This window comes from Octopus bimaculoides, chromosome 20 (genome assembly GCF_046866305.1).
Source record: "Octopus bimaculoides isolate indiv1 chromosome 20, ASM4686630v1, whole genome shotgun sequence".
In the NCBI taxonomy this organism is placed as follows: domain Eukaryota; kingdom Metazoa; phylum Mollusca; class Cephalopoda; order Octopoda; family Octopodidae; genus Octopus; species Octopus bimaculoides.
Genome location: NC_142947.1, coordinates 1,740,091 through 1,750,090, shown reverse-complemented (window position 1 = coordinate 1,750,090; position 10,000 = coordinate 1,740,091).

Here is a 10,000-nt window from a genome sequence, read left to right as displayed (position 1 = left end):
TGTTTATTTATATTTTATGTATGTATACACACACCCACATTATATACGCGTACTTATCGACGAATAAGATGGTGTTTCTCATTTTAAAATATAAAACAAAAAAAATGCCGTGTTGTGTCTAAAGATGCTGCATTACGGAACGAGGCTGTACGTTTTTATTCTAGGTATCGGGATAAGTACAAATCCGTTAGGTACATTAGACGTTACTAATCACAAAATATTAAAACAAGCCTAAATATCATAATCTGTTAACGTATCTCACCTCATTTGATGGTTGTGTTACCTTTAAGAAACATTTTTTTAATTATCTAACTGAAGACACTTCTAGAAACATGAAAGTAATGCTAATCTTTCATCTTCTAATCAGCTCTTTGCAATGCGTGGATTGCCAACAACACCATGGAGGTTGTGAATCATCATGGTGTCCGAATGCTGCAACACAAAACGTCATAGTGAAAAAATGTTGACATCCTGTATATCAATTCTCTTGGCCACAGTAGTTACAAGTCTGCAGACAATCTGAACGAAAATGACACTCATATACGTCACGAGTCTAACGTAATTTCGTAGTTTACTATACATTTATTGTTTTCGTTCTTTATTCCTGTGTAGCGTCAGAATTTGTATTTTCGCCTGCAACTTCCAAATATCTTTCAATAAGAGAGTGATAAAATATATCAATATACGTGTAAAATGGGGTTAAGTTTTATATGAACGTGCGCCTTATACAGCGTCAGATAGAGGTTATACATACGTTTACATATTTTTCGCTCGCTGGTGATGTCCTGTACTTAATCTATATTTTTTCATTTATATATGTATATACATGCACACACACACATCCCTTATACACATGTAGTATATATATATACATATATACATACGTACATATATATATATATATATATATATATATATATATATATATATATATATAGCATGGCCGTAGTCTCACTGGCGGTGTCCCACCATGGTCGCAGCCTCATGGATGATACATACAAGATAATATATATATGAGTGTGTGTGTGTGTGTGTGTGTATGTATGTATGCATGTGTATATGTCATTCTATTTCTGTTTTAATGAAATTAAATTGAAAATATTACTTTCATCTTTGATGTGTATTTTAGTTGGGAGTGTTATTGTTGCTTAATTAAGAATAAAAAAAAATAGCTGACATAAGATAATATATACAAATATAAAGAGCTGCATAATAATACGTACAACATATATGTATATATACATATATACATATATATAGATATATATACACGTAGACAGAAAGAGAAATATATACACATATGTACTTATATCCATTCACTTATATGTATATATATATATATATATATATATATATATATATATATATATATATATATATATATATAAATGCATACATATATATATTTGTATATATGTATATATACATGTATGTACATATATACATGTGTATATGTATATATATATGTGTGTGTATATATATGTACATATATATATATATTTATGTGATATATATATATATATATATATATATATATATATATATATATATATATATATATATATATGTATATACACACATACACATATGTGAGCGCGTCTATCTCCGCGCGTGTGTGCGTGTGTTGATTTAAGTGTGTGTTGATTTTTGTGCGTATGAGTGCGTCTGTGTGTGAATATATACTGAAACATATTGATCGTTTTTTAACAAAATTTAGTTCAATCTTCCTTTGAAAAATTACCGAATGTCATGACTTGTCTATGTAAAGAAATAATTAGTTTTGTATATTGTTAATTATATATTGTAAATATTTAGTTAAATATATATGTCTATTTCTTTCTTTAGTATGTTTGTTGATTTTGTATTGAGATAAATCTATATTTACTTACTTTCATACTGTATATTATTTTTTGATTTTTAACTTAATCAGTTATCTTTTTTTTTTTGCAAATAAGTTTCTTTAATATTTTCCTGCTAAACGATACTATATTCAAAACGTGTTACAGTGTTTATTTTCACAACCCATCTTTTATATCAGCATTGGCTTTCTCTTTTTATCTTTTTTGTTTCTCTTCCCCCCCCCCCCCACTCACAAACTGACATACAAACAATGCCATTTCCGTTCATTGATTATATATATATATATATATATATATATATATATATATATATATATATATATATATATATCGGTACAAAGGTAGATAAACACAGTTAGGCTTGAGACATATATTTACATGGATCGAAAAATACAGGTTATAGAACAAAGAAAAAGAAATCAAAGCACGGAGAGGAAGATTATTTAAAATCTTATCTCGACAGCTGTATCTAGAGGGCTATAACTTACATAATAATCGTATTTTCCACTCTGCTCTTAAAAAAGAGACGTCTAACTTATATTAATAATTTGTTTGGTACTTGTCACAAGATCCCCATCTATAGCAACCTACACATATAACTAATGAATATGATTATTACGGATGTTAGTGCCGTCTTGAAACAGGTGTCGAGATAACACCTTTACATAATCCTTTTCTGCTATTTCGATTTTTTTTCCATATTTTGTAGTCTGTAGTTTGTAATCCATATAAATTTATGTCTCAAGCCTAATCGCTTTTATCTATCTTACTATTTTCATAACAACTCGATAATGTTTGTTCTTATAGCTTATATCGAGACGGCAGAATTGGATGAAGAAGCTGGAATACAATTTCCCATCCATTTTTGCACTGCTCTGCGTTGTGTTATTTATGCTGCACTTATTTTGCTTTCACCAACTGACATAGGCATGTATATTCATAAGTATATATATATACCTACGCATGTATATAGACATTTATATAGTACAAATATATACATACATACGTACACAATGTATAGATACCTACCTACCTGCGTATCTCCACTCACATGTACATATACACACTTGAATATATATATATATATACACGCATACACATATATGTGTTTGTGTATGTGTAAGAGTGTGTGCGTGTGTGCGTGTGCGCATGATTGTGTGTGTTTACATACATACTGCCATTAGAATGATTAAAAATGTCAGAATATCAGATATTTCATTTATCGGGAGTCCCTCATTCCTTTCAGGTAATGTTTGCTGTTTTTTTTTTATATAAACACACATACGCACACATGCGTGCGCACATGCATAAGCGCGCACACATGAACACATTCAGAACCTCTAAAATATTAACATACGTCAGAATCGAAAGTAAATTTAATATTGACAAAAAAACAAAAACAACTCGCTTCCCACGCAGTTTTACACCCATTATAAACGCAAATGTTTTCTCCACAGGGCAATGCAGAAACATAATACACACACACACACACACACACACACACAAACACGCACACGTTCAGGGAGCGGTGAATAAACTCGTCTAATTTACTCAAAAATGAAAATGGCACTGACAGCGCATTTTTACAGATATATTTACCAAAATTACATAAAAAATGTCTTGAAATACTGAAGAGTAAATTTATTTAATAAAATAACCATTCGCTTCAACCACGGCCTCTAGCCGACTTCGGAATCTCCTGCAACAATTCTGAACGGTCGCCTTGTTTAAATTGGTAAATGCTGCCATAATCCTTGCTTTCACTTCATCTTTGGTTTTACAAGGAGTTTTGTTGGTCTGTTACTCAAATACGCTCCACATATAATAATCAAAGGGGTTGCAGTCTCGGAAGTTAGGTTTCCAGATGTCAGGGGTGGTGAGGCTGCAGAAATTTTCTGACAGCCATAACTGGGCTCTTCTACTCATGTGGCACGTTGCCAGACATGGGGTCTTCCAGCAGTCATCCTCTTGACCCAGAGCAGCACTACCTCCTCCAGGCACTTTGTGTAGGCTTCCGTGTTGAATCTGTGGCCGTGTGGGAAAATGATTGGAGGCATAACATCGCCATCACTAATGATCACTCCAAACACCGTGATGTTGACTGGGTGTTTGATTTCTCTCTCTCTCTCTTTCTCTCTCTGTCTATCTATCTATCTATCTATCTATCTATCTATCTATCTATCTATCTATCTATCTATCTATCTATCTATCTATCTGATTGCCTGCCTGTCTGTCTCTCTCTCTCTCTATCTGTCTATCTGTGTATCTATATCCATCCATCCATCTATCTATCTATCTATCTGCTCATTCATAAGCACCCACCCACCCACACACACACACCACACACACACATACACACACGCACCACACATACACACACACATACACACACAGACACACACAAACACACATCACTGAACGTTTCACTATAAAACACCGTTTGCAAACATAACGAAACTGGAGAGATGCAAAAATAAAAATAAAAACATATACATCGAAAAAAAAACAACAACAAAAGCACGGAAAAGCAAAAAGAAAAGAAGCAGAGAATTCATGCAAGAGGGAAGTATGTCCATATGTCTATGGCAGTAAAACAATAAGCCAAAACAAAAAAGACCCCAAATAAAATAAGAACAAAAAAAAAAAACGAAAACTCCACCAAAATATATTAAGCATTATATTACGTTTGGATTTCGAATACAGAAAGAATGGCAGAACATTTCAAACTTATCATCTACAAATATCAGAATCCACCATAGAAAGAAACAACCGCAACTGTTACCTTTGGCGAAGTAGGACATCCATAATGAAATTCGCTTGGAAGTAAATAACGAATATAAAACTATAAAAGAGAAAACATACCACCGCATAAACCATAACAAACGGACAATAAATGGAAGACGGGGGAAACCCAGAAAAAAGCATGTATCTATCTGCACCTATATCTAAACATTTACACACACACACACACACACACACACACACACACACACACACACACACACACACACACACGCATATATATATATATATATATATATATATATATATATATATATATATATATACATATGTACCTATGTACGTATATGTATCTATGTAGATATATGTATATGAATATCTATCCATCTATCTATATATTTATATTCATATACATATATAAGCATATATATATGCAAATACACACATACATATGCACACGCACACACACACACACACACATATATATATATAAATATATATATATATATATATATATATATATATAATTGATAATAATACATATATACATTCATACATACACACACACACACACATATATGTATATATATATATACATATCCATATAAATATATACATTCATTCATACATATATACGTACATACCTACATACCTACACAGACACACATATATATATTTCTATATAAATATATTACGTATATATATATAAGTTTTTTATATATACATACAAATATATATATGCATATATATATATATATATATATATATATATATATATATATGTGTGTGTGTGTGTGTGTGTGTGTGTGTGTGTGTGTGTATACATATATATACATGTATGTTTGTGCTTCTGTCTGTATGAGTATATTTATGTTACAGATTAGTATTCAGTAGTATAGAAGAACATGTAAGGAACTAATAAAAAACAACATGTACCACAGATGAAAGAATATCTCTTGTTTGGAAATTAAATTAGATAAGATATTCACTATTGATATGATAATGGAATAGAATCTGGTTCTTTGGTTATCTGGTTATTCGATTCTCAATGGAATAGCGCTGCAGAAAGAGGCTAATTCCTATCCAACATCGATGGTATAACTTCATAAACTAATCAACCTTGGTGACTATAGCAGTTGCCATTGTGTGTATCTTAGATCCATATCTAAGATACATGTGTCGTAGATACAAAGCTTAGATACGACCTCTGTGGAGCTACATGGAACTACATGATTTCCTAAACATGTAGTAGTAGATTCAGAAGGCATAGATGATGGGGATGGTGCAGCGTGAAGTATATATAGAATTTTGGTTAAAAAAGTTTGCTGATATTTGTCAGCAGGAAACAATCGGTACCAGAGAAGTTGTAATAGAATTAAAAAAAAAAAAAACTGAAACAAACATATATTGAAAAAAAAAATGTTTATCCATCTCTATCTCTGAAGAATCGAGAGCTCACTCTTCCATTTAGTTAACAGCGTTTATCTCTCTCTCTCTTTCACTTTATATATATATATATATATATATATATATATATATATATATATATATATATATATATATATATATATATATATATATATATATATATATATATATATATATATATATATCGTTTTGGGATTTGGTTTGCAAGATTCTTTATGTGAGTTCCTGCGTTGAAGCATATTCTGTTGTGTCTGGCGAGAGTCGTTCTCTTTTTTGCCTTACTATTTAACACACGCACCGGTTCAGTTTCCACTCATTTACTTCTAAAGTAGCTCGGAAAACTGAGAGCCAATGACTATTGAAAAGGCTGCAATACGCAACGAAAACTTTTAGTAAAAGTAAGAAGTAAATGAGTGGAAACTGAACCGGTGCGTGTGTTAAATAATAAGGCATCATCTTGTGATGGTGGTGGATGTGGTGGTGGTGCTGTTGTTGTGGTTGTTGTGATGGTGGTGGTGGTGCTGTGATGGTGGCGGTGGTGCTGTGATGATGGTAGTGGTGGTGTGGTGCTGCTGCTCTTGTGATGGTGGTGGTGGTGCTGTTGCTGCTACGGTTGCTGTGATGGTGGTCGTAGTGGTGCTGGCGATGGTAGCAGCAGTTGTTATGATTTTCATTTTTGTCGTACACTAAATAGGTCTTTACGTACAAAAGTAGAACTTGCAAGCGAACATTATAATGTGTTCACACTTCCACACACATTGACACATTCACACATTTGAAGAATCGTCCCCAAGGACAGTCAAGCCAACAGTGAAAACCTTTGAGAGAAGAAATGGCTCAGCCTCCTCCATGCAAAATGAAAGGTCTATAGAGACGTTATGTTGTCAGTTTTTATCTGTACGCCCGAGGGACATGAACTGCTAGCAAAATGTAGACCGAATCCAATAGATTTCACTCGAATCGCTTTATCGTTTGTCAGTTATATTTTATCGTATCTTTAAGTTGTTTCAGCTTTAGACGAAGAATTCCATCGCATCGCTTTTTTTGTATATGTTTCTTTTTATGAGATTGGTATTTACTCCATCGGTGTCTTTTCTCGAGTCACCAAGTTAGGGAGACGTAAAAAAAGCAAACATCAGTTCTCAAGCATTGGTGGTAGACAAATAGAATACAAACGCGAAGGCACACACTTAGAGTATCCTTTTCTACTCTAGGCACAAGGCCCGAAATTTGCGGGGAGGGAGACAGTCGATTACATCGACCCCAGTGCATAACTGGTACTTAATTTGTTGACCCCGAAAAGATGAAAGGCAAAGTCGACCGCGGCCGAATTCGGACTCAGAACGTAAAGAAAGACGAAATACCGCTAAGCATATCACCCGGCGTGCTAACGTTTCTCCCAGCTCGACGCCTTTATATAATATATATTCGTTTCTACTCCAGGCACAAGAACCGAAATTTCTAGGAAGGTGGAGCCAGGCAATTAGATCGACCCCAGTACGTAACTGATACTTAATTTGTTGACCCCGAAAGGATGAAAGGCACGGTCGATCTCTGCGGAATTTGAACTCAGAACATGCAGACAGACGAAATACCGCTAAGCGTTATCATCCAGTGTGCTAATGTTTCTTATTTCTTTACTGCCCACAAGAGGTTACACACAAAGGGGACAAACAAGGACAGACAAACAGATTAAGTCGATTATATCAACCTCAGTGCCTTGTGCCTAGAGTAGAAAAGTATATTTAACAGCAGAGTATCACAGAGTATTGTATATTTTAATCTTCTTGTCTTGCTCAGAGTATTCCAACGAGTATCAAACGTTTCTCTTGAAGTCTAGTCCTGTTCCTTTGCTGAGTAGTGTTCCTACATTTACTCTGTATTGTAAAACGTGTTGTCAAGTTCTTTTATAATTTAATCTCAAGTCATTTCTTCCCGTCGGCTCAAACATCAACGAAACACAAAAATGAACCTGGTGTCAGTTTTATATATTTCTTTTGGTAATTTTTTATTCCTCAAAAACCAAAGAAGAAAAATAAAATAAAAATAAATAAATACACTTGACACCAACTAAAACCAAAACCAAATTTTGCCTGCGAGCATTGAAATCGTAAGACTCTGCTATTTAATCTCGATGAACTTAACACCCCCAATTAAGATTAACTATCCAAAAGGCATTTGGGTTTAATTTCGTATTTTTGTTATCATCATTTCTGTCTTATGTTGTTGTTTTTTCTTCTGTCCTTTTAATTTGTATTTTTTTTTCTTATTGTTTATCTTTCAGAATAATTTTCTGATAGCTTTATCTGCTTGTCTGTTTATCTGTTGATTTTTTTTTTTTTTTTTTTGGTTAGTATTTTTGTTATTGATGCTTAGCCAGAAGCTAGCCATCAAATAGAATAGGAGTGCAGCGCCCTCTGATCGAAAATGAACAGATCATGGCACTGCTGTTCCTCATATTACGACTACATTGTGTCCTTGAATCATTTTCCATATCTTTAAGACATCAAGGTGTGAATTGAGGTAAATTTGACTGTTAATTCCCGCAGCTCGAGTTAATAACAAGTGATTTTCACGTGAGGCTGAGCTGTTAATTGTACTGCGATATACCGCCAGTAAAACTTGAACGTGCAACGAGCAAACTACGAGCGAAATTGTTCCAGCAATGGCAAATCAGCCTTCATGTGTGTACAGGATGTGGGTAGAAGTAGGTTCACATTTACTGTTTATTCCAACACAAAATACACAGCATCTCGTTATCTGTCACGTTGTCCGTCGTTATTCTCAAAACTGAAAATTTTAAATAAGACTTTCGGCCTAGTCTTGCACCACATTGTGTAAAAATAACAAAAGGGTCAAAGGTTTTCTCCAGCCATAGGTTCATAAGGCCGGCTTCCTGGAGTCTGTAGCGTATGTGCTTTCCATCCGGAAATATATACTATTTACAAGTGCGTATCTGTATGTGTGTTTACATATATACACACAAATATATGCATTCGTATATATATGTGTGTGTGTGTGTGTGTGTGTGTGTGCTTGTGCGTGTATGTATATGCATACAGACAGAGACGCACACGCGCATGTGTGCTTATATATATGTGTCTTTCTATATATATCTACATGTATATATATGTTTACACACACATATATATATATATGTGTGTGTGTGTGTGGTTGTGTGTATATATATATATGTATGCATGTATGCTTCTCTATGTATATGTATGTAAACGTATACATACGCAAATACGTGCGCGTATATACATTACATATATTATTCATGCATCTAAAACATTTTAAAAATTAAAAGATTTCCACACACGCAGAGGATATCAAATAGTTTATTGTGGATCAATGTTTCACTGTTAGTAGGAAGGTAAAACAAAGCAGAAAACAACCACAAAAACGACAACAACAACAATACCAACAAATCTCTGCTATCTGTCTGCTTATTGGTTGATCGCTTGGCTGGTTGGCTGTTCTGTCGGTTGGTGCGGTTCAGTTAGTTTTAGTTGTGTTTAGCTTATGTATCTTGTTATTATATTATATATGTTTGTTTCTTTGTTTGTACTAAAATGCCATAAACAAATACAGCAGCTATTTTCTGTAAAACTTTTTATGAGTTTCATTCATGACAACCGTCAATTCGTTTGTTTGTTTTTCTGCCTATATTAATCTCTTATAGACACGAAACCTATTGATATACTACTAATTTTATAATGTTTTGCAAAGCTATTGATTCAACTAAGATACTATTTTTTTCCTCCTTTATATAGTCCATACACGCTCTACCTCTTCTCCAGCTTTTCTCCTCTCCATATAACACACATTCTCTCTCTCTCTCTCTCTCTCTCTCTCTCTCTCTCTCTCTCTCTCTCTCTCTCTCTCTCTCTCTCTCTCTCTCTTCGTTTCTTCCTATCTCTCTCGGTTTGCGTCTCCATCTTTCTATTTCTCTCTCACTGTATTCCTAT